This window comes from Hemicordylus capensis, chromosome 1 (genome assembly GCF_027244095.1).
Source record: "Hemicordylus capensis ecotype Gifberg chromosome 1, rHemCap1.1.pri, whole genome shotgun sequence".
In the NCBI taxonomy this organism is placed as follows: domain Eukaryota; kingdom Metazoa; phylum Chordata; class Lepidosauria; order Squamata; family Cordylidae; genus Hemicordylus; species Hemicordylus capensis.
The window spans coordinates 39253208-39279048 of NC_069657.1; the positions used below are offsets into that span (position 1 = coordinate 39253208).

Sequence of the window (25841 nt, forward strand, 5' to 3'; positions counted from 1 at the left end):
CACAAATTGCACAAATTTTGCAAACACAAACATTGTACAAATGATGTCACACAAGAGTAAACTCATTGAATAGAATGGATGTACTCTTGTGTCACATCATTTCTCCAATTTTTGTATTTGCATAATTTGCATAACTTGCATACATGAAATGTCACTGGCCTGACATACACTTGCGTGGTATGTCAGCCAAGGTTTATGCTCCCATTTTTGAAATTAAGGAAAAGGGTACTGCTGAGCCTGGGTAATATTCTTAGTGCCAGAACTATTCTCAATGCCAGAAAGCGGAAAGGGAGGGATGGGTGCTCAGTCTGAAACAACTGAGGGTGAGTGACTGTGAGCCGGCCGCTTATGCAGCTACTCCAGAGCCCCCATTGGCTGGCCCGCAACACGTGGCACAGGAGGCAAGATGGTGGCCCCCGTGCCCATCTCAAGGGCTGGAGCACACACACACACACACACACCCAAGTTCAAGTTCAAACTTTGAGAACTTGGGTGACATCTCTAGTTGCTACTGGATTTAATTGACCTCTGGCTTAACTGATATGCAGAATTGCTGCCCATCTGTAGATGGAGGAGATTCTCAAGCTGGTATGAAACTGGAAAATACAGGTAGCTTTCGCTGCCCATGATTTTGGCACTAGTGGTTTCACATATCTGCAGCTGGGCGATATACACTTGACCTCATCATCCATGGTATGTGGTTTCATGTACCTGCAGTTTTCAGCAGTACAGTTCTGCCCTTACATGGCTGTGTTTTAGCTTCAAATGCTTGTGGGTTGTGAGAGGAGTTTGGAGAAAGATGGTGGAGTGCTTTGGTTTTCATGCTAAGAGTTTTTTATGCTTCTAAAAGCTATTTTGAGTAGCATTTGGCAGGCTTGGGTAGCTTTTGGTAACCTTAAGCAGCCACTGGGAGCCTTTGGGAGCCTTTTTTGAGCCAGGCCTGTGGAGCTTCATTTTCTATGGAGCCATTTTCTGGAGCAGCACTGTGCTGCCCTCATAAGATGCTAATTATCACTTTTATACTTTCAATTTCAACGACAGTTTGTTTTTAATCAAAAATTCAAAATTAATTTTAATTTTGATAAAGCAGTCCTGTATTTAACTCAAATTGAAATTAATAATTACAAATTGATTTTAATTATCCATTGGAAAATTGATTTCCCTCTCATTCCTTGATTCTCACTCACTCCTCTATGTGCGTTTACTTGAAATGGATATAATTTTGTGCTTCTCCTTTCGCCAGTCAGTCAAGCAATCCTACAAACTGTGCAGGGGCTTGTGCTGCTAAGTGCTGGACTTCAACTATGAGGTGAGGAAACTTGATGATTATGTGTTATTGGAGGAGCTGGAGGGCATTGCTGGAGGGTCTAGAGAGTGGGAGAGTGGGAGATCTGAGGTGACCAAGGTACAGTGCTGTGCTCGATCCTTATTTCTGCTTTCACTCTGGTGATTTTTCGGCCATTTATGGGCTCCAGAACCTAACCCCCCAAAATTCCCATTGACTTAGGTTTTCATTATTTATGATTTCGTTATCCGTGCTTGTAGGCCAGGATGGAATGCCTGCAAACAACCAAGGCCACCTGTATATGATGATTTCAGTCCACTGTAACTCCTGCATGTGTTGCAGACTGATTCTTTTTTTGAAAAGTCTGCAGAGAATTCCATCCCTCTAATTAATCAGTTATCATGCACTTATTAAAAGCATACTTTGGATGTGCAGGGATTTTACTACAAAGGATATGGGAGCCAGACAGATTTCTAATCATCTTTCATTGTCAAAAATAATTGTTAAAAAACCTGCTGTCTTCAAGGTTTTTTGAGGGTTTACAGTCCACAGATGCAGTTCCCCTTTAATTTTGTGTTATACTCTTTTTAAAAAACAAGTGTCTGCAATCTTGCTCACATGCCAAGTGTGCGAGGTTTTCCGGTATTTGATGAGGCCACTACACGAAAGCTGTCTTTCTTCATAACAAATACATTTTCTCCCAAAGATCTCTTTATATTCTGAGATATAAAAACAAATGGAAGTTTGTTTTCGTGGTCCTTTCCACCCTCTTTTCTTGCCTGTCTCTTCTTTCGATTTGGCAAGGTACATACAATAATATTGTAATCCCTTCTGGCAATAGAAGAGAAACATGTTTTCCATTACAGTTTATTACATTTCTTTTCTTTTTGTATTTATTGTTTTTATCAAGATATTCAAATGCCCCTGAGACCCCAGGCCTGTGTTAAGCTTGTAGACAAGGCATACATAGAAAGGTCTGCTTTCTCTTGCATCACATTGTTCTGTGCTCTGGCTGATGTAGTGGTCCCCCAGTGCATAGTTAAGGCTTTGCTATAAGAATATGATGTGCCCGTTAAACATCTCCAATTCTTATTGATTTTCCTTGCTTCAAAATCCATTTTGATTAGCACATGCAATATTTTTCTCACTTGACAAATACACACAGGTTTTGACAACTTTTAAGTTTGTCCATGGCTGTTAGCCAAGTTCACAAAATGAAACTTCCATGTATCAAGGCAGTATACACCAGAATATTAGATGCTGAGGACAAACAATGGAGTGAGGCCATCACCTTAATGCTCTGCTTGTAGGCAGCTGCTGATTGAAACAGAATTATATGGACTGGAAAGATTCTGGTGAGTTCCATCAAGAATCTATTTATATGATCTTGGAAATCTTGAATATAAGGTGGACCTTACTTCTGGGACTAATTCTCATTTTACCTTTTATGTAAAATGAAAAGGCTATCATTGGATATGAAAGGTATATGTGGGAATTTGGGGCATCTATGTTTTTATTGCTATTTGTTCCATTGGGAGCTTGCTTCCTATGGCTAATAGCAGCCATGGGGGAGTAGCAAAATGCTTGTGCAACAATGCTTCAGTGGTACTGTGGTGATTTTTGTTGATCTCCCATTCCCCCCTCTGAAGAGTGCCTGGGACTCTTGAAAATATGTCCCTGAGGGCTGTGCAACCCTCAGAGACATATCTTTTGAAATCACCATTGGCTTCAGAGGGAAGGGGAGACTGACAAAGGTCACCCCTCTCCTAAAACACCAGTTCACTCTTAGTACGCCAGTGCTTCATTAGTCCGGATGTCAGCTAATATGTCAAGCCAAGCTCTTTCAAAGTATCCATTCTGAACTGGACACTGGGATTTGTCTATGACTAACTGAAAAAGCATCATGTCACTGCTTCCTATCAACTGTTTTTTGACAGGCTTGATGACAAAATTAGAATCACACTTCTCCCAATAAGGTTGAATATTGCCGTTCTTTCTTTTCCAAATCCTGATCCAAACATACTGACTGACTCGTACAATGATGCTGCACTGGTGCAGTGGGGGAGAAGTGGTTGTAATCAATCATCCATTCCCAATGAAGACATCTGTGACTCCTGAAAATATGTCCCTGAGGATCATTCAGCCCTCAGGAGCACATTTTCTAAAGGCACAGTCAGGTTGATAGGCAAGGGGAAATCAATGAAAACCAATGAAAACCGCCCCCTCCATAGAATCTGTGCAGCTCCAGCACTTAGTCTGGATGTCTGCCAGCATGTAGTTTGGCCTCAAGAACAGGCGCGAAAGCTTTTAAGGCAAAGTTGTGAGAAGAGACCTCTCAGAATCCCCTCCAACTCTAAGCTTCATTATGAAGGCTCCAGATGAGTGAAGTGTGTTAGAACTGACTTCAGTTCAGTCAGTATGAGACTGCCAAGCCTGACACAATGTCTGCTGGGCCACTGAAATCCAAAAAAAGCTCACAAAAATGTGAATGGGAAAAAATATTATCAATCATTATGTGTACAGAAAGCAATTATTTTATATTCTCATATCTGCTCAGCTGGCTGTATGTTTGTTATTTCCCTCAATGTATTCTTATCTGTATATGTATATATTGAGTGATTGATTGATTGATTAAGTGCTGTCAAGTCAGTGTCGACTCTTAGCAAACACATGCATATACAATGTCCCATTAAGTGGCATAGGAACAGGTAGGGGAGAGAATTATGAATGAAAGGTCAGGAAATTCAGGACCGACAAAAGGAAGTACTTTTTCTCAGAGTGCATAATTAACCTATGGAATTCTCTGCCACAGGATGTGGTGATGGCCACTAGCTTGGATAGCTTTAAAAGGGGCTTAGAAAAAGTCATGGAGGACAGGTCTACGCATGGCTACTAGTCGATGATTATAGGGCACCTCCAGCCTCATAGGCAAGATGCCACTAAATACCAGTTGCAGCAACAGCAGGAAGAACAGCAAGAAGGGGGGGGCAAGTCCTCACCCCCTGCCTGTGGGCTTCTTGGAGACATCTAGTGGGCCACTATGTGGATGCTGGACTCGCAGGGCTGTTCTTATGACTAGGGATTCCCCCATTTCTATGGAAAACAGTCCTTTTGAAGATGAAATAATTCCTTACTGTGTGGTTTGGCTTCTTTTAATGGACAGAAGCAAGGCAACGTGCAATTCTCTTTTGCATTTTTATCAATGTATTCATAAAGGAGGCTGGAAATGTAACAATCAACTCATTGAAAATCACTCTCTATCTACTGTAGGTTGCCAAGCTTACGGACAGCTATCCAGAAAGAGGGACATGATTAGTCCCTAATTATTATTATTGCTCCAGTTTTAAAATGCACTGAGGACATTGGTGCCAACTTTGGCTCACATTTTGTATAATCTAATTGTTCTTGCATTTGCAGTCCTTTGTTCCCCTCCCAATTAAAAAAAATCAAACATCTGAAACAAGTTAACCAAGTATATTTACCTGACATTGCTTAAGAAGATAGACATGCAACCAAATATTTAAATTAGTTTTGGATAAGCAGAATGCTTCACTGCAAAGAACCGAAAACCTATGTAATCACAATGTAAATGGAATCATATACTCAGAGTGCACTGCTTTGCAAATGGAGAGATAGGGAAAGGGACAGAGATTTGCTAGGGCAGTCATCTTCAGTCTTTGGAGACCTGGGGCCCACCTTTAACCCCAATGTGCAACATGGGATATTTTAAATTTTTAAATAGATTGAATGGAGCCACTCCATTCCAATTCAATGGAGAGGAGAGCTGCTCTTGTGGTAGCAAGCATGACTTGTCCCCTTAGCTAAGCAGGGTCTGCCCTGGTTGGATTTGAATGGGAGACCACATGTGAGCACTATAAGATATTCCCTTTAGGGGATGGAGCCACTCTGGGAAGAGCAGAAGGTTTCAAGTTTCCTCCCTGCGATCTCCAAGATAGGACAAGATTTTTTTATTTTATTTTTTTTTTAATAGGACAAGATTTTTTTTATTGAACCAACAAACTACCAAAGCATACAGTATGTTGCCAAAGCACAATTATATACAAAGTGGTTATTTGTACATGATATATCTACAAAGATTTACACACAAGGATTTGGAAACCCACAAGGTTATGAAGTATATGCAGGTAGTACTGTAGCTCGGGGGTGGGGGATTTCAAGGCACATCAGGTAATCGGGGGGGGGGGGGGTTACATCCAACGTCCATTTCCACAATTTGTCCCATTGCTGTTTAGAAGAGATACTCTTGTCTTTTTGCACATAACCATACAAACTTTTACAGAAGAGATTTACTGTCTCATCTGCGTGAACCTCTTGGTCATGTCTTCCCTCCCTATTCCTATGCAGGAGCATTGCATAAATGACATACAGGTTTACTAACCTGATTACGAGAAGGGGAACGTTCCAATTCCCTAGTATGAGCTGAGAGAGATTCCTGCCTGCAACCTTGGAGAAGTCACTGCCAGTCTGTGAAGACAATACTGAGCTAGATAGACCAATGGTCTGACTCAGTATATGGCAGCTTCCTATGTTCCTAATCCCAAGGTACCATTATGCATACACTCTGAGAAGGGCTGCTTTGCATCTTGCATTAGAATGTTTCACAAAAAAGTAAAACAAAATCTTTCATGTATGCAATAGCTTGTGCAATAGATGGTGCAACCTTCAGCTCAAGAAAAATCATGAAACCTCAATAGAACCTTCCCAATATAGCATTTTGTCAATTCTTGTGCAATCTCATTTGCAGAAACATGATACCTTGCTAATTTCCTTTCACTCATAGGTGACATTATGAACAAGGAAGTGCCAGTGTCGAAAGAGGAGCAGGCTAACAAGACTTCCAGACTGACTGCACCTTTGCACAACCTTCAGGGACATATTATCAGGTGGCACAGAGGATTTCCTGAGGAGAGGAGGTTGTCAAGAATTGTCCTTCCCTATTGCACTCGCAGCTCTGACACTTCCTTGCTCTCAATGTCAGTATCCTTCTCTCTGTGTTTAGCATAATCTGACTTCTCTCCATCTCTTAAAAAAATCTAAATATCAGCAATTAAAAAAGTTAAAAGGGTTAAAATGTTAAAACAATTAGTCTGTCAGCCTATCATAATGGGGATGTGATAGAGCTCAGTGACAGAGCAACTGCTTTGCATGCTGAAGGTCCCAAGTTCAATCCCTGGCATCTCCAGGTAGGGCTGCGAAAGACTCCTGCCTGGAAATTTGGAGAACTGCTGCCAGTCAGTGTAGAGACCAGGGATTCTCAACACTGGGTTCCCAGATGTTATTGGACTTCAGCTCCCATAATCCCCAACCAAAGACCACTGGGACTGGGGATTATGGGAGCTGAAGTCCAAAAACATATGGGGACCTAATGCTGAGAATCCCTGGTGTAGATTGAACTAAATTGACCAACGGTCTGATTTGGTACAAGGCAGCTTCCTATGTTCTTATATTCCTAAGGGTGATATCCAATCGTCAGATTTGGTAGTGGCAATTATGCTTATTCACTTGCTGATGGTTTGGAAGGAAAGTGAAACCATCACTTGGAATGATGGTTGTTCCCTGGTTGTCAACTATCAGGCCCACAGAGACACATTCAGAACAATCACAGCTTTTATTTAACAGCACAATCTGTGGAGTGAATTTTCTAAGCTGTTCCTGCAGGGAGGCAATATATTTTCATTCTTCTGCATCTCGAGATTACTATTAGCCAATATCCAAAGCACCCTAAATTGAGTGGTGCTAATCCCCCCCAATCTGCTGTGGGTTAGCAATGAAGCTTGGGTGGTATCTGGTCTAACAAGCACTTCAGGAGCATAGGCAATCTCCTCAAGCTATTTGTGCTCTGCTTGTGCTCTGCTGCAAGCCTGCAGCAATGTGGGGGAATTAGCACCACCCACGTTTGGTTGCTCTGGATGTTGGCTGTTGTTGTTGTTGAGTTCTTAAAGTGGTTTACATAGCAAAAGAAAAGAAAATATATTGAGGCTGTTCTCACAACCAAAGTGGGGTGGTCTGGAGAACGAAGGATCCTACTTGCCTTCCCCCAGATGACCGGCGCTTTCTCTGGGCTCCATAGCTCACTTGTCCAGACAACTGGCACGGTGGCAGACTTCCAAAGTGAAATTGGGAAGAGGAAGTCCTCCCATATCCCACAATGCACCAAACAAGCAGCAGAGAGGTAGCCCGTGCTAGCGTAGCAGAACTCCTCACCCTGGCCTTGCTTTCCAGTGGACTCTATGGCCATCACTCCTGGCATGCGGAGTTCCAGAACTGCCACGGTCTACCAGATAACTACAAACTGAGGTAGGATGGGCTCTGTTTTCCTTGTACTTCACTTTGTACCTGGATAGTGGATCTGAGCGAGGACTCTATACCCACTAGAGAGTTCAGAGTACTATTGTAGTGGGGGTAGAGATGCAGGAGAAGTTGGGGGCAGGTATCTGGAGCTTTCAGTGGATTGCTATAGAAGTATATGAACTTACAGCTTTTTCATCCATCATTATTGATAGGATTAACTCCTGAGCCAACGTAGGATTCTGATTAACTTACATTCCACTATGCCACAAACTCCACCCAGTTTCCTCCCATGTTTTGACAGAGTCCCCCCACCATCATAGACATGTCATGTCATCAACATATTTATTATTTATTTTGATTTATTTATTTATCAAATTTGTTGTCTGCTCCAAACTTCCATCTCTGGATGGTTTACAACAATATTTCCCCTCTGCTGGCTTAAGGAGGGCTAGTGATCCTATCCTGCCCAGACTGGGCATAACTCATAGAAAAGATCTTTCTGCTAATCATTTTCTAATGGAAGAAGAGACCACTGACCAAGTTGGAGAACTTATTATCAAGTGTGAAATTGCACGAACTGCATAAAAGCATTTTTTTTAAGCTAAGATTTATTGCATACCAGAAGTATGGTAGGAAAAAATAATAAATATTTTTTTCAAAAGCCTTTGTGTGGTCCATGGCATAAAAAAACCCAATACCAAACAAAATCTGGAGCAAATTATTTTTGATATAAACAGTAGGATCTGAGGTTTGCCTGACATCATCTGCAGAATTATAAATTAATACGGAGAACTGGTGAAGCTGTCAGACGGCAGAGGCAGGAATGGAAAATTAGCAGAGTAAAAATAGATCTGTGTCTAATGCAAAACTCAAGTTTCTTTAAGCTATTTTGAACATCACTCTTGCGCTCCAAGTCCTAAAGTTTGGAATTAATATATTAGGGTTGTCTGTCTTTGCTGTAATGTTTTCTTCTCATATTGACTCTTTAAAGGTCTTTTTAAAATTAGCAGCCTCCTTCAGGGGTTGGATGCAGCATGTTTGTCAGCAGAAATTGATATGTTAATCCTCCTATTTCCACTCTCTTCATACACCCCGCCCTAATTTTTGCAAAGATCAAAATGAGTCAAATACTAGTTATGAGAAAAATAATTCAGATGAGACTTCCTGCACTGATGTACATCATTCCAATCCCATTTTATACCACCACTGTTCACGCCAAATGGAACCTACAAAATTTAATGAGACCCACTGCTGCCCTTTTAATTTTCACTAGCGTATTATTTATTTGTTTAACGTATTTATATACTGCCCAAAACCTGCATCTCTGGGTGGTGTAAAACAAAAGCAATACAAATTAAACAAAATTAAAAATGATTAAAACATTAAAATCATTTAAAACCCAACATTAAAAACTATTAAAACTATAAATCTAATGAAAAGCCTGGGTGAACAAATGTGTCTTCAGTGCCCTTTTAAAAGTTGCCAGAGATGGGGAGGGTCTTATTTCAACAGGGAGTGCAGTCCAAAGCCCAGGGGCAGCAATGGAGAAGACTCATCCCTGAGTAGCCACCAGACAAGCTGGTGGCAATCGTAGATGAACCTCTCCAGATGATCTCAACAGGCAATGGGGCTCATGATGAATAAGATAATAACCAGCACCTTGTATTTTGCCTGGAAGCTTATTGGCAGCCAGTGTAGCTCTTTCAACACATATTTGCAGCTAATTGGGCTGTGTCATGCAACAATGAATGATAGGTCTGCTCTGATATCATCATGGGAGACAAGCATGCCACAACATTTTGGCTGCGATTGGCTTAGCTGCTGTGATGTCATGGAATGGACAGCCATATACAGTACTTGACAGTTATGTGGTGTAGGGGGCATAGAAGATCTTCGAACTGCCATTCTAAGATCAATGAACAACTTTGTAAATTTAAATCATATGGCATAAATATTACTTATGCCATAGATCTTGAGATTTGATCTGCTTGGTCACAAAACCTTGAGGCATTCTGGTGAAAGCCTTTGGACACCAGCAAAGACACTTGCTGGTTGTTCAAATGTACAGATATCAGTGCCATAGGGAAGCCTTGTTCCAGTCCTGGCATTTGCTCAGTAAGTGTTGCTGCATCAGCACTTTCTCTTTTTTCTGTATCCCATATGTTATTTGGGATGGAGGATGTGTGGGAAGGCGTGCAAAGTCAACCACTGAGCTGTTTATTGTCCCTGCAGTTGGGAACAATAACACAAATATGCTTTGCTATTTACCCTGAAACAACAAGGATTTATGCCCAGTGGAGCATGGCAGGATGCCTTTGCATCACTGAAGAAGTACAAAATTTGCACTGAAGGAGCCAGCTAATCCGTAGGATTAAGTTGCCTGGTTATAATTTGTGGTCCGATCCTCTTGATTACACAGGCACCTTTATCATGAAGCAGAGTCTGTTTTAGTAGCACCTAGGGAGAAGGGATTGTAGGGGGGGGGGAATCTTTCTCGCCTGCAGTATTTTGGTTGCTATTGATGGCTGCTTGTCACTTTCATGTAGTGAGAGAGAACACACCAGTCAGCAACCAGGATAATTGTGGCATGAGAGACAAATAGGCCCCATTCTCACATAACACCAAACTGGAGTTTAATAGGACAGAGGTTGGAATTCCTCCATGTCAAACTGTGGTTCCATGCCCAACTACAGTTTCCTGTGCCAAACTCCAATATGAATCTGGGTTTGTAGTGAGTTTCGCTGCTCCAGTCTGGTTTGGGGGTGGCAGCATTATGTCAGAATGCAGAAGCTGTGATAACACACAGTCCCCTGACAGGCGAAGAGATAATGAGAGGGGGAGGGGAGAGAGAAGGAGGAAACACCTGATTCTTCTCAGAGGCTAATAAATGTCATAGAAGGGGAATCTGGCAGGTCATAGAAAGATAGATATAAAGAACATCTAGCTGATCTGAGGCATTGTGCAAAGAGAACGCAACCCTGGCTCATTGCATATGAGGATTAAGCCTATGGAAGAGAGAACCTTGACTGGTCTTCATTAAGTTTATTAAGGGTTTTTCCCCCTCACCTTTCCTAGTTTGAAAGGGGATGGTTTTTATCTATTGAGATTGGTGAGGTCCAGCACAAAGCCCCAAGGTGACAATTAAAAGTGACCACCAGTAGCAGGACTGGAAAAATCTTCTGCTCGAGACCTTGGAGAACTACAAGTCAGAGAGGCAAGACTGGTCAGACTCATGTAAGGCAGCTTAGAATGATAGAATCACAGAATTTTAGACTTGGAAAGGATATTAGAGATCTTCGAATCCAGCCTGTTGCTCAGTACAGGGAACTGCTGCAGGATCCCTGACAGATGGCTGTCCAGCCTCTGCTTGAAAAGCTCCAACAAAGGAGAGGCCACCACTGCATGTGGCAGATTGTTCCACTGTCCAACAGCTCAAACAGTTAGGAAATTCATCCTAATGTCTAGCCTGAATTTGCACCCTTGTCATTTTGACCCATTGGTTCTAGTCCTGTCCTCAGGAGCAACAGAGAACAAATCTGTTCCTTCGCTGTGACAGTCCTTCAGATATTTGAAGATGGCGTATCAATTTGAACTTAGTCCTCTCTTCTCCAGGCTTCTCCAGCTTCACATCTTAAAGGACAAGGAGCCTCTGTCAAGAAAGAAGTGGCAACTTGAGGCACCACTATTACTTGTTAAAGTGTCAAGGCAAGCAGATGATAAGGAATTTTCAGGCTCTGGAAAGTTATGGTTATGAGCTTGTTAATTTAATTTATATGTATATTGGCTTTCAGACCAAGATCTCATGAAGTGGCTAACATAAAATTAACCCCCACCCACCTACAATAATCAAGTTTCTAGTTATGGCTGCTTGTAATTCTTAAAGCTGCAGGAGGCCCAGAATAAATAATGCCCAACAAATTGACACCAGAAAGAAGCTGGCAGTAGGGATGTTCACAGAACACTTGATGGGCCTCCAAACCGGTTCAAATGGCCGGCAGTTCTGCCAGTTCAAAGGCGGGGGGTGACTTTAAGGGTGGGGGAGGTGCACTTACCCCTCCTCCCACTTCCCCCAGCACTCCATTGTAAACTGGTCCATCATATGCAAGTCGGGGCACGCAATGTGTGCATGCGCGTGCCCGACATGTGCATGCGCATCAAGTATTTTCGCTTACTTCTGGTTTGGACAGGGCAGCAGGGAGGTATGCTGCCGCCCTGCCAGACCAGTTTACAATGGAGCACCGGTGGTGGGGAAAGTGGCGAGAGGGGTAAGTGCACCCTCCCCCGCCCATAAAGTGACTCCCTAACCTTCAAACTTCCCCACGTCGGTTCCGTGCACATCCCTACCTGGCAGTAGGCTCCATATGTAAGCTTGCCCCCAGCTGCCATTTTCTCTACAGCAGTTCCAAGAGGCAGCATGAGCTGTGGGTACAAGATGCAACATTCCTCCTCCCAGCCCAGGTGCTGTGGCTGCCGCTAGTGTCTGAGGCCAACCCAATGTAAATAGCCCGGGAAAATAGCCACCAGCTATTGATCTATCTATTGCTATTGATCTACTACTCACCCCACTCACATATGTGACCCCGCATTTATCAAGCCTCCTGAACAACAATTGAGTGGTGGTGCAGTCAACAAGCTGCAGGTTGGGCTTATTGTGAAGCAAGCATACAATAAGGTCTTTCACGCCATCATCTGGGGGTGTTTGGAAGAGCAGAGAACCTTAATTCTCAAAGATGATCATAGCCTCTGTTTGGCTCTGCGAACACACCCCACACACTATCATGGCAGAGATGAGCATGAAACATAGAAGGTCCTCCCAAATCCAGGAGAACGTTCCCAGCATGCATTTCATGGCTAGGAGGCAGTAAACCCCATTATGTCAACAGCCATTCTCTCATGGCCATGAGGAGGCAGGAGGCGGGCCCAGCCCTATTCAAACCATTGCTAGCATGGACAATAGAGTGTGCTGTGCAGAGTGACACATTCACAGATGGCAGCCCCTGTAGCAGCTGCTGTCTCTCACAAACATGGCAGCTGGCTGCCAGGAGCTTCAAAGAAAGAGACGTGCTGACACATGAGCAAACATCAAGGTAGGATAATGCCGCTTTTCATCTCACCTCAAGTAAATAGGTACAGGCTCTGGGCTACTGATTGCCGGGAAATATAGGACCAACAAATGGAAGTACTTTTTCACACAACGTATAATCCACTTGTGGAATTCTCTGCCACAAGATGTGGTGACAGCCAACAACCTGGATGGCTTTAAGAGGGGTTTGGATAACTTCATGGAGGAGAGGTCTATCAATGGCTACTAGTCGGAGGGCTATAGGCCACTTCCAGCCTCAAAGGCAGGATGCCTCTGAGTACCAGTTGCAGAGGAGTAACAGCAAGGAGAGGGCATGCCCTCAACTTCTGCCTGTGGCTTCCAGTGGCATCTGGTGGGCCACTGTGTGAAACAGGATGCTGAGTAGGCTGAGTTGGCCAGTTTCCCATTGGTTCTCACAGGCATTACTAGCTGGATTTGCTACCTCCTATCTTCCAAATCTTGGTCACATGAATTGGATCAATATCAATTCAAGATTCACAACCCAGCATCACATATGAGTTGGGCATCTGCACACAAAGTTCTGGAATATGAGTTTGTGTTAATAGTGGTCTGATTTCTCCACCATGACCCACAAACATCATAGGTTCGGGCACAAGACGAACCTGGAACTTAACCTCAACAGTAGAAGAAACCAATAAGGTTTTCCAAAAATAGAAAGGCTAACAATGGCAGCAGTATCGACCAGAATGACTAGCTCTCCAATGTAGCAAGTGGACACTAAGAGAGGGTTGAGACCTTATGCCAAAGTAGTTAAAATAAGTGATGTACAAATGACATGCGCATGTATTTCTTGCACTTCTGCTATACCACTCATACATCCTTCCTATGGAGAGATTAGTGAACTATACCCACAAAGGAATCTCATGTGTCCGTAGGTAGGGTTATGTTTGAAGTTTGCCCACATAGTGGAGGATACAAAAAGTAGGTAATTGGCCATGCACAGCATAGGGTCCGGTGCTGCTCTTCTTATTATAGGAATTTGAAATCCAATGTAAGAACTGAAAAATCTTCCAAGAAGAAGAAGAAGAGAAGGGCTGTGTCTAGTCAATGTAAGATTAGGAGGCCATGAAGGGGTCAGCTCACATTTTTTAAAAGAAAAATAAAGTTTTCAAGATTGTAAACTAAAAGGGTTTGGGAAATGTGGATAGGAAAATCTAGAAGAGAAAACTCAAAACATTCAAAAGTGGAGACAACTGGGGTGAAAATGAACTAAACATTGGTGCCAAATTGAAATAAGGTATTGAAACTGGAGCCACGTGTGACAAAAGGAAGGTTAAGTAATGCATAGAAACACACTTAATTGTTGAGGGTGCCAATATCAAAATACATGCTTCCTAGCACTGAGGAATCACAACCAGCAAGAGAAAGAAACTGATATCTAAAGGCAGGACACACACAAAAATCAGGTAATAAGCAATGTTCTCCTGGGTAGATAATCAGTGTCTCTCTCAAGACTGGACCTTAAACAAATTGTAGTTACTTACTCAATACAGGGAATAATGATTTAGAGATAGCGGATGGGACAGCAAAATGGTTTTCCCTCAAAATCGCTGGCTAGGAAATATAAAGGAGAATGATGGACAATAAAAAGGCAATTATGTGCCATTTGAGCATCCTTTCAATAATCATTGCTGGGCCTGAGAAATGCGGAATGGCACAGTCAGGAATGATGAATGAGGTAATTGACTGCTTCCTGAGCTGAGGTGTCGGATGCCCTCTGGAGAGAGGCCATTCTCTCAATCTCCCAGGGACCAGATTGACCTGCCCAAATTAGAAATAGATAAGCCATTCAGGTCTCCCATGAAAATACAGTGGGCAAAAGTGGCACATTGTGCAAATGGAAGAACTGAAGTCTGCAGCTGATCCTGAACTCTGGAAGTAAGCGGACATTTTATACCTACTCTCAAATGAGCATTACCGACAAGGCTGGTTTTAAATAATTTGATTCCACAGGCCAGACGTTAAAGAGTGTCCATCTCCATTGTCTGTAGTACAACATGGAGGTCAATGGCCTGGCAGTCTGTTGTCACCATTTTCTCCTCATCATGGGATCTCTTTCTCATTCCTAGTGCAATACTAGCCATCTAGCGTGTCCTCCTTGTACCTGACCGGTCCAGGAGTGGTCCCTCACTGGCAGGCCTTAGGTGGTCTGGATGGCCTCAGAGTTCCCCTGGCAGGGCTACCTCACTCATACACAGGAGCCAGCTGTTTTCATTGCTTGGCTTCTCACTGGAGGTTCCAAGCGCCAGGCATTCAGCAGCCCTCATCCCCTGGACACATCCCCTGGCCAGTTTAAATAGGGAAGTTCCCTGGCATTTCCTTCCCCAGCTCTGCCCCTTCCTGTTATCCAGGCCTGTATTAATCAGCCATAGAGGCTATGGCCACCCTTTCCCCTGTGTTCTCTGGACTCTTCCTGCCCTTCCCTCTTCTCCATTTGCCTCTGTCCTGTTGCTGCTCCTGAAGGTTGCCTGGTACGGAAGCTGCTTGGCTCTTCCATCGCACACAACTATGTGTCATCAGATAGTGCTGGTGAAGCTGTTCTTGGCCTACTCCACATCTCACTCTCTCTGCCACCGGAGCTGCTGCCTCATGATCATGGGAGCTTCTCTCCACCCTGGACTCCATGCCAACTGCTGTCTTCTCCTGTCCCTTGACATACAGTAGACTTGATTTGTTTGTCATATTTTTATACTGCCTGGTTTGTACATCTCTAGGAAGTATACAAAATTTAAAACAATATTTAAAAGCACTGTTGGATATGGAGTTCCAGTGCATCAACCTTTTGCTCCTAATGACCACTAAGGGCACTGGGAGAAGAGATAGTGAGTAAGGATCTACCGAACTGTTCTACCTGTCTCGACTCTATGATCCCTGATCGGACCCTTCTGCACTTCCTGTGCTGAGTCACAATCTTTCCTTTCCTCTTAAAGAACAGATGGAAACATCTGTCTCCCTCCTTACCTATTCATTATATAGTCCTTTAGATTAGGTTTAGGCTTTCTTGTCCAAGTGTACTTAACCAATGAATACTTAGTATTTAGTTCTACAAGAATCTCCATGTGTTTTCTCTAAATAGCTGCAACAATTAAATCATCCTCTGCTACCTACTCTGTAACTGGAGTGTGTGCTCATTCCTTAGTGCTCTGCTGTTTTACCTACTGGGGGGTAAAAATTAACAACCCCCAACAAACACAGATCAAAATAGATCAAAATACATAAGACACAATAAAAACAATAGCATAAAACAGTTATTAAAACAAATTATTAAAATTAATTCTAATTAAAAGCCTGCGAGAACAGGTGAGTCTTGAGGGTCTTCCTGAAAACAGACAGAGAAGGAGATGCTCTTATTTTAGAAGGGAGCAGATTCCAAAGCCCTGGGGCAGCCACAGAGAAAGCCCAGTCCTGGGCCACCACCAAACAAGCTGGTGGCAACCGTAACCGGACCTCTCCAGAAGATCTTAACAGATGGCAGGGTTTATGACAAAGGAGGCACTCTCTTAAATACCCTGGACCGAAGCTGTTAAGGTCTTTATAGGTAATAACCAGCATTTTGTATTTCACATGGAAAAATATTGGCAGCCAGTGCAGTATTTTTAAAATTGGTGTTATTTGGTCTCTTTGTGTTGTCCCAGAGACCAGTCTGGCTGCCGCATTCTGTACCAATTGTATTTTCCGGACTAGGTACAAAGCCCACATAGAGTACATTACAGTAGTCAAACCTGGAGGTGACCAGCATATGTACCACTTTACCTCCAGAAATGGATGTAGCTGATGTATCAGCTGAAGCTGATAAACAGTGCTCCTGGCCACTGCCTGAACCTGAGAAACCAGGGAGAGCTTTGGGTCCAGGAGCACTCCTAAGCTATGTACCTGATCTTTCAGGGGGAGTGTAAACCCATCCAGAACAGGCAGATCTAAACCATCTCTTGGGTCCTGACCCCCGCAGAGGGAAGATGAGGAAATCCTGATATGGGGAAGCTTAACATTTTGTTTCTCACACAGATGCTGGGAATAGTGCCTGTGAAGAGACATCTGATATGCTCTAGGCCCCAGGAATTTATTTAATCCACATTTGAATCTTTTCAGAATTGTTTTTCAAAGGTTAGCAGTCAACCCCTAGGAAGTGGTAGCTTCGTTTTGTTCTCTCAAGGGGTAGGTGTCTGCTGTGCCTTACAGTCTGACACATTCCTCTGCTTGCTAGGGATATAAGGATATGCACGATAGTTTGGGAGGGGTGGGGAATGGTACCTTAAGCAGGTCCTTACCTGTTCCTCTGCTGACCCACTGTTTTTTCAGGCACGGGCACTGAACTGCTCAGAAGTACATGCACAGCTGAGGAGCTTCACCCAGCAACTGCACACAGTGGTGGGATGCACATGGCCACTGTACATGCATGGTGTCCATGTGTGTGGTCAGCATGGTGTTGCATATGTGGTGGTCATGTGCATCCCGCCGCTGCACACTGGCTGCTGGGTGAAGCCCTGTGACCAAGCACAGACTTCTGAACAGTGCAGCGCCACGGCCAGAAAAGCGGCGGGGGGGCAGAGGAGCAGGTAAGGACTTGCTTTACTCATGCTTCATGGAACCACTCCCCGAATCAACAAAATGATTCAGCAGGCCGTGCCGAATCGATTTGCGCACATCCCTAAACTGATAGAATGGGGAAAGAAAATGTTTTGGGGGAAATCAGGGTGCAAATTATTGAGAGAAGATTCAGCTATCTCAAGCGTCTTACATCCTGCAGAAACAAGAGATGATCAAATCCTGCAGAAAAGGATCCAGCCCCAATTCACAAAGGAACCATTTAAAACACATTATTAGCTGAGCAAAATCTGTCAAATTGTGCCAGATCATTTCAGTCTGCAACACAACATCCACAGAAAAGAACTATTCCTCATGCTCAAATCTCATTTTTAGGGCATTTTGTGAAATTAAAAGAAGTTAAGAAAAATAAACCCAATAAAGACGTGATATGATATGCTCAAGGAAGACACAGTATGCTGCAGCCAAAGTCGAGGAAGATGCTAAGATGAATTAAAACCAGTGTTGCAAATTCTAAGATATATTTGGAAATGAACCTTGTCAAGATGATGTAAACACATGATGATTTTATTATGCTTCTCCTGTGTGTGGTAAACATTTCATGAGCACAAACCTGCATAAAATACTATTAGTCAGCCTAGGATAGTTCAGCCCTATTTAAATCATCTGTTCCCTCTATTCATTGTAATTGGTGGTGAACCAGGTTTGCTAAGATGGAAAGGAACGGAGGAGGTAGAAAGTACTTAGATAAAGCATCCTTTTAAAATAAGAGGTCTTGTAACTGTTGCCCTTACAGAAGACAATTTTGTTTAAGTGCAGCAGGCAGTGTGCTTCTTTCACTAATAAATTCTCCATCTGGCATCAGTTTGAGCTTTGAGTTTTACCTTTGGTTTCATTTTCTAAATCCAGTTTTGCTGCTACGTACTGCATGAAATGACCCTCATTTGGCTCAACCGGCATACCTATACTCCAAGCCCAGGTATTCACAACTAATTCTTTCTCCTGATATAGCTAAACTAAAGGTACAACGCAGCCACATCTAAGCCCTTTTCAGTCCCGCTGACTAAAATGGAAGAGTTAAGCATGTGCTTAAATCTTTTCCACTGAAATAAATACAACTTTAAAAGTGCTTTCACTTGTCTGGAAACTGTCCTGTATGTATATTTTGTACAGATGAGCCAACCATTTCTCTCTTCTCTATCCTAATAAATCACAATACTTAAAGCATGTGAAAATTTCTGTGCAAGGCTGGTTCGGGCTAGTCAGGATCACCAGCAACGTCAGCTGAATTGCTGAAATTTGGAATAAGGCATCCCCATATGTAATCAATAGCCTACTAAATGTTGTACGTTACAGAAATAGATTGATTAAGCATATTGATTTAGAGTTGAGACTGAATGAAGCAGAATTGTCCCTTGATGTCATGGAACATCCATCTTTGCAATGAACATCCATGTATGGACATCCAGTGATATGGATCATTTCAGACTTAAGGATGAGATCTGGAAATGTCAGGGGAATTATAAGAAAAAAACACAAATCCCAGGAGCAGCCACACCATTTCCTGAACTCTGTGGGAAAAGAAAAAAGTCCATTTAAAAGTCAAACCATGGAAGGTGGCTGCTTGCTCCCTCACGGCAGGGAATGAAGACATAGACGAGATCCTTGCAATTGGCAAAAAGCGGGCTAAGAGAGCCTAGCCTGCTTTTTGCCATTTGTCTGCTGCCATGGGAGCCGTGTGGCTCCCGGTAGCAAACCTCCCAAAGTACCCCTCCCCTTAGCCAAGGTTAAGAGCTCCACACCGCAGAGGCTGAAACAGGCTGAAACCCCCTCTGGGAGGCTGTAACAATCCTCCCGGCCCTGGAGGTCTCTCCAGGATGCCCAGTGCACTCACAATGCCCCAAACCCCGCAGCCCTCTCCAGCTCCATGATGGAGTTGGAAGTCATGTGGGTGACCGATCTGGCTGCTCAGGGCTGCCGCCGTGCTCGTCTGTGGGGAGAGTGGGCTAAGCCCGCTCTCCCCGCAAACCCCATTCAGGCGAGTCTCACTGATCGTGAGACTTGCCTCATAGAATAGAGACTTTTCTCCTGTCTCCAACTGGTTCTGATAAGTTTCATGAGTGTGGAGCAAAGTGAACTGTCCAGACTGGTTTGCTTCTCTTCAACTCCAATTCACCCCCTATCATGATGCTTTGATTTGGGCTGAAAGTGGGTCAAAGTGGGTTAAAGTAGGCCTGAGTGCACAAACTGAATAAGGTGCTCTCCCAGGTAACCCAATCCTAAGCCATTTGGGGCTTTAAAGGTAATTACCAGCACTTTGTATTTTGCCCAGAAACATATCAGCAGCCAGTGCAGCTGTTTCAAAACAGGCATAATATGGTCTCTTGAAGAAACCCCAGAGACCAATCTGGCTGCTGCATTTTGAACTAACTGAAGTTTCCAAACAACATAGAAAGGAAGCCCCATGTACAGCACATTGCAGTAGTCAAGCCGAGAAGTTACCAGTGAGTGCACCACAGTTTTGAGATCCTTATCTTCAAGGAATGGACACAGCTGCCATATCAACTGAAGTTGATAGAACTTGGATTGAACTTTCATTGATAGAAATTTTAGACTCATCCAGCAAAGTGGAAGGATCTGCAGTACTACCTACATTTCACTGTGCAGCATGTTAGATGATGTGATGATGATGATGATGATAAAATAATAGTTAAAAATGATGATGTATTGAAAAGAGTAAATGCTCTTGAATGACAAAACACACTTTCAGGTTCTTTTAAGACCTGGGATTAAATGTTATGATATGCATTTTAAGCAAGGAGCATCTATTTTAAGCAAGGAGCTTCATTACCCTTGTGGGTTTGGTATTCCAAAGCTACACTAACTTGGTCCCTCTCCAGTGTTACATATATAGCAATCACAATGCAGTGAAGAATAGCAAGATGCTGCAAAGAAAGACAAATATGCCAAGGCCACCCTAAGCTCTTCATGCTTTGCCAAAAGCTTACAGGTTCAGCTTGCTCACTTTACCACTCAAGTGGATGTGTTTAAGAAGAAATTGGCAAGGCAAGAGCAAAGAAATGTGTCTCTGAAATATAAGTATACAAAGAGAGACAAAAATAAAAACATTTTTAGTTTGGATGGAAACAACATGAGATCTGTTGAAGACAAACACCTGTTTTGCACAACATGTAGGGCATACTCACAGCAGCCTCCAAGGCATATTGGTGCCTCCGTTCCTGAAGCATGATAATCTGATCGGCATGGTTTCTGGGGAAAAGCAGATTCCTATATTGTGCACATTTTCACAATACAGAAAGTAATTGCTTCCATCTCACTCCCCATCAAACAGCAGTGTCTGAACAAGCTAGGCAGCCATGACATGTATGTGCATACAGATGTCTATACCTGTAATTTTGATCTGCCAGTCCTGGATGGGGTTACACTCCCCCAGAAGGAACAGGTGCACACTCTGGGTGTATTTCTGGATTCAAACATCATGACATCCATCCTCTCTCGAGTGTCTCAGGCTGAGGCAGTGGCTAGCAGTGCTGTCTGTTAGCTTTGTTTATATGCCAGCTGCTTATCTACTACAATGCACTTTATGTAAGGTTGCCTTTGTATGTAGTCTGGAAACTGGTGCAAAATGTGGCAGCCAGGTTGATCTCCAGGTCATCTTTAAGAGACCATTTTACATCTATATTAAAAGAACTACACTGACTACCAATACGTTTCTGGGCAAAATACAAAGTGCTAGTTAAAACCTACAAAGCCCTAAACAGCTTAGGCCCTGGGTATTTAAGAGAACACTTTCTTTGTTATTGTCACGTATTGAGATCATCTGCGGTTGTCAGCCTTTAGTTGCCATCAGATCATCTGGTGGGTACTTGGGGATGGGCCTTCTCTTTTGTTGCCCTGAGGCTTTAGAATGCACTCCCTGTTGAAATAAGAGCTTCCCCATCTCTGCCAGTTTTTAAGAAATTGCTTTAAACACACCTATTCACTCAAGCTTTTTAGTTAGATTTCAATGTGATTTTAAAATTGTCTTAGTGCCTGATTGCTGTTTTATTATGCTGTATTATTTTGTTGTCCCAGCCACCTAATGGCACAGCGGGGAAATGACTTGACTAGCCAGGCTGAGGTTTCAGGTTTGAATCCCCACTGGTATGTTTCCCAGACTATGGGAAACACCTATATCGGGCAGCAGCGAAATAGGAAGATGTTGAAAGGCATCATCTCATACTGCACAGGAGGAGGCAATGGTAAACCCCTCCTGTATTCTACCAAAGACAACCACAGGGCTCTGTGGTCACCAGGAGTCGACACCAATTCGATGGCGCACTTTACCTTTACATTTTATTATTATGTTGTATTTACTGTAAATCACCCAGAGATGCAAGTTTGGGGTGGTATAGATATACACTAAACAAACAAACAAATAAATATTTACACTTATTTTCTGCAAATGGCTGTATGTGTGTACAAATCTCTATACCAACTCTACATGTGTTGAACATAATGCATCATGTCTATGTGGATAGGGCTAGACTGGAGTAAAGGCATAATCCCTCCTAATATGAGTGTAGCTGTAATAGACTGAGGCTATTCTCAGAATTGGCCAAAATTGGGCTAAGGGAGCCTAGCTTGGTTTTAGCATAATGTGAGAACCACCAGGCTCACAGGCAAGCCTGGTTTCTAGGGATGTGCGAAACGTTTCGGGTACAGAATGATCTGTACCCAAAACAGCCAATTTCGGGTGATTCGGATCCGAACCGAATCACCCTTCTGGCCCTCCAAAATTTTTCGTAGCTGAACCGAATCACCTCCATTTTGGCTCCGAATATTCAGATTTTCGGATTTCGACGTCTATTTGAATTTCCCGCCTTTTTGCCTCCCATTGACTTCAATGCAAAAAGGTCTGAAATTCTTCTACTCAAATTTCGGGTCCCAGGGGCAAAATAGTGGTGTGGTATGGTAGTGCCTAATGGGTGGAGGCTGCCACCCCAATTGGAGAGGGAGTGGGCAAAGGGCTGATTTTTGGTGAATTTTTGAGGTTTTAGTGTCTTTGGGGCAGATCGGGGGCATAACGTGGGATCTGGGCCAAAAGAGTGGGGTGGGGTGGTAGTGCCTAATGGGTGGAGGCTACCACCCCAATTGCAGAGTGATTGGGCAAAGGGACTGATTTTTGGTGAATTGTTGAAGTTTATGCGTCTTTAAGGTTTCCCCCCAATAGGTATATTGGAGGGTGTATTGCTTCACGTCGGGGGGAAAGCGGTGGCCTAGAGTGGTGTGAGGTTGGTGGTAGTGCCGGGTAGGGGCAAGGAAGCTACCTGAATTTTTTCAAAGGATTTGTGCAGTGGGCTGATTTTTGGTGAATTGTTGAAATATACGCGTCTTTAAGGTTTTTCCTCATAAGGTATAATAATGGAGCTTTCAGCAGCCCCATAAGTGCACTTGGGTGGTGCTGGGGTGGCCCAGAGCGAGTGGTGGTGTAGTGCACATAGGGTGCCAACCACCCCCATGGGTTTCTAACCCATGGGGTACTTGGTTCTGTTGTTTCTGAGGTGTTCTGGGTGTGGATTCTATGATAGCAGATAAGAGTGGATTCATGGTGTCTCCACCCATTAGGCACTACCACCCCACCCCACTATTTTGCCCCTGGGACCTGTTTTTTAATCTGAATCGATTCAGATTCAGATTTGGATTCGGATTAATTCGGATCCGAATCGAATCAGGGGTGATTCAGATGGGCCATATTCGGATACAGAACAGAACAGGGGTGTTTCGGTTTGGATCCGAATCGAAACACCGAGCATTCGAATTGCACACCCCTACTGGTTTCTCCAAAGCAGGTCACCCGCTAACATACCCCTCCCCTTAGACGAGGTTAGTGGAGTGAGCGCTCCACTAACCCCGTCTTTTTGATCATGTATTGCCACGCTGCGGCTCTGCACCATGGCAACACACAAGAAGACCCACCATCGAGAGGCTGAAACAATTACCCCAGGCCCGGTGGTGAGTTATATATATATATATATATATAAACTTTTTGAACCCTGGACTGGCTCCGAGCCAGCCCAAGGTGTTTGGCTCATCGAGCTGGCTCAGTTCGATGGCAAACCAGCTCAACCTCGAGCTGGTTCACATATCCCTACTGTCCACGCAGAAACATTTTTTGAGTGTATGCTCCACTGTAGAAAGGAAACACCTATCATGGCAGCAGGCCATAAAAGAGACCCCATTTGGGTATATTTTAATGAAGTTCCTGTACCTGTGGGTAAGAAATGCATGTGTGCAAAATGCAAACAGCGTAACAATCACATGCAGGACTTGGTTGCCCAAATGAAACAGCATTATGAGAAGTGTGTACCTATTATAGTGCGTAGCTACCTTCTAAAAATCACCAATGCTTTTTAATATCTACATGAAACTGCTGGGTGAGGTCATCACAGGATTTGGTGCAGGGTGTTATCAGTATGCTGATGACACCCAAATCTATTTCTCCTTGTCATTGTCATCATCATCACCATCATCACCATCATCATCATCATCATCATCATCATCAGGAAATGGCACTCATTCCCTAAATGCTTGCCTACAGTTAGTAATGTGCTGGATGGGAGATAACAAATTGAAGCTGAGTCCAAGCAAGATGGATGTGCTCATGGTAGGGGATATGAATTTAAGGGATGAGTAGATCTTCCTATGTTGGATGGGGTTACACTCCCCTAGAAGGAACAGGTACATAGCTTGGGAGTGTTCTTGGATCCCGGCCAAACCCATGCCATGGAGGCCATTTGCTGGCCACACAAATTGCCTCTGCCAGCAGAGTGGTGGAGCTGATCCTCTGCCACAGTGGGTGCAGGGTGCTGCGGCACTGCTCCAAACAGCTTTCAGGTGCAGCAGGAGGAAAGGTAAGCACCTACTAGTTTACAGTTAAATGTGCCTCCTGTCACCTCCCCTGGCGGTGCCTGTACCAGCCACTGCTGCCTGGTATCTCAAGTGGAGGCTATGGCCAGGAATGCCTTCCATCAGCTTCACAAAACAGAGGGGGGATAAAACCCAACCGTGACTAAGGTGAACGTGTATAAAAATTTTATATAACAAACACACAATAGAGTTATGTATTAATATACAAGAGATATGTATTATATACAAGAGATTGTATATTAATACATATCTCTATTGTGTGTTTGTTATATACAATTTTTATACGTTCGCCTTAGTCACGGTTGGGTTTTATCCCCCCTCTGTTTTGCTTGGTTCCATCAGCTTCAGCTGATTCAACAGCTGTGTCCATTTCTTTAAGAAAACGATCTCAAAACAGTGATGAATCAGCTGGTAACTCCAGTCTTGACTGTTGCAATGCGCTCTATGTGGGGCTGCTTTCATATGTAGTTCAGAAACTTCAGTTAGTCCAAAATGCGGCAGCCAGATTGATCTCTAGGGTAACCCAGAGAGACCATTTTATGCCTGTACTTAAACAGTTGCACTGGATGCTGATGTATTCCCAGGCAAAATACAAAGTACCAGTTATTACCTTTAAAGCCCTGAACAGCATAGGCCTGGGTTACTTCAGAGAGCGCCTTTTTCTGTATGAGCCACACTACACATTAAAGTAATCTGTGGAGGTCCATCTCCAGTTACCACCAATACATATGGTGGTGACTCAGAACCAGGCCTTCTCTCTATCTGCTCCAGGGTTATAGAATGCACTCTCACAGAAATTCATAGTTTGGGTTCATTGTTGGCCTTCAGGAGAGCCCTTAAAATCTATTTGGTCTGGCTTTCCAAAGTTTTTAATTGTTCTTTAAAGTTTTTATTTGTTTTTACATGGTTTTAAACTTTTAAATTTGTTTTTATATTGTTTTAAGCTGATTGTTTTAAGTGGTTGTTAGGTTGTTGTTGTTTTTTGTGCATCGCTCAGAACCTCTGGATAGGGCGGTATAAAAATGTAATAAATGAATAAATATGAAATGAAATGAAACCTAAATCTATCTATAAATATGTATTAAGGTTATATTAGACAAGAATGTACTTTTATAGAAACTGATTAAATAGAATCTTCAGGACTAGTCATTTAAATTGTGATTTAAATCATTAAAATTGAGTCCTTCTGTGAAGTGATTCAAATCATGATTTAAATGGATTTGATTTAAATCAATTCAACCCTGCTCCTGAGAGGGACAGTCTACTGGAGAGGTTCATTGGGTAGAATACCCTATGTCTTCCACTGGACTGCACACTCATGAGTTGAGCAATCCCATCAAAGGTGACCCTGCTTGTGTGCAGTCCCCTCTCTCTCTGGTTAAAGAAAGAACTTTTGCACTGCAACCCCACCTACCCTGGTAAGCCTTGCACAGGCCCAAAGGAGATTGTGATGCTCCATCAGCCTAATCGTATGTGGACAGGGTGAATATCGGGTGCAGGGAAGGATCTTTACTCCCATTCAAAATCCCCAAGCTTGGGCTGGCACTGCACTGACTGTGGATCTGCCACTGTGGGTAATCGCGGGAGAGGGGAGCCCTGATTTCCAGTGACCCCAGGAAAGTGGAGCCATTGTTTCAGAGTGCAAGCAAGGCTGTACATATCCAA

At 43.3% G+C, this 25841-nt stretch overlaps 1 long non-coding RNA gene across 1 annotated transcript; it reads left to right on the forward strand.

The window, feature by feature from the left end:
- The first annotated feature begins 427 nt into the window (after positions 1–427).
- Positions 428–4830, forward strand: LOC128339662 (uncharacterized). Its single transcript, XR_008313151.1, has 4 exons — positions 428–693; positions 1244–1309; positions 2451–2640; positions 4556–4830. It is a non-coding gene; the product is annotated as an uncharacterized LOC128339662 (long non-coding RNA).
- Positions 4831–25841: the final 21011 nt, after the last annotated feature.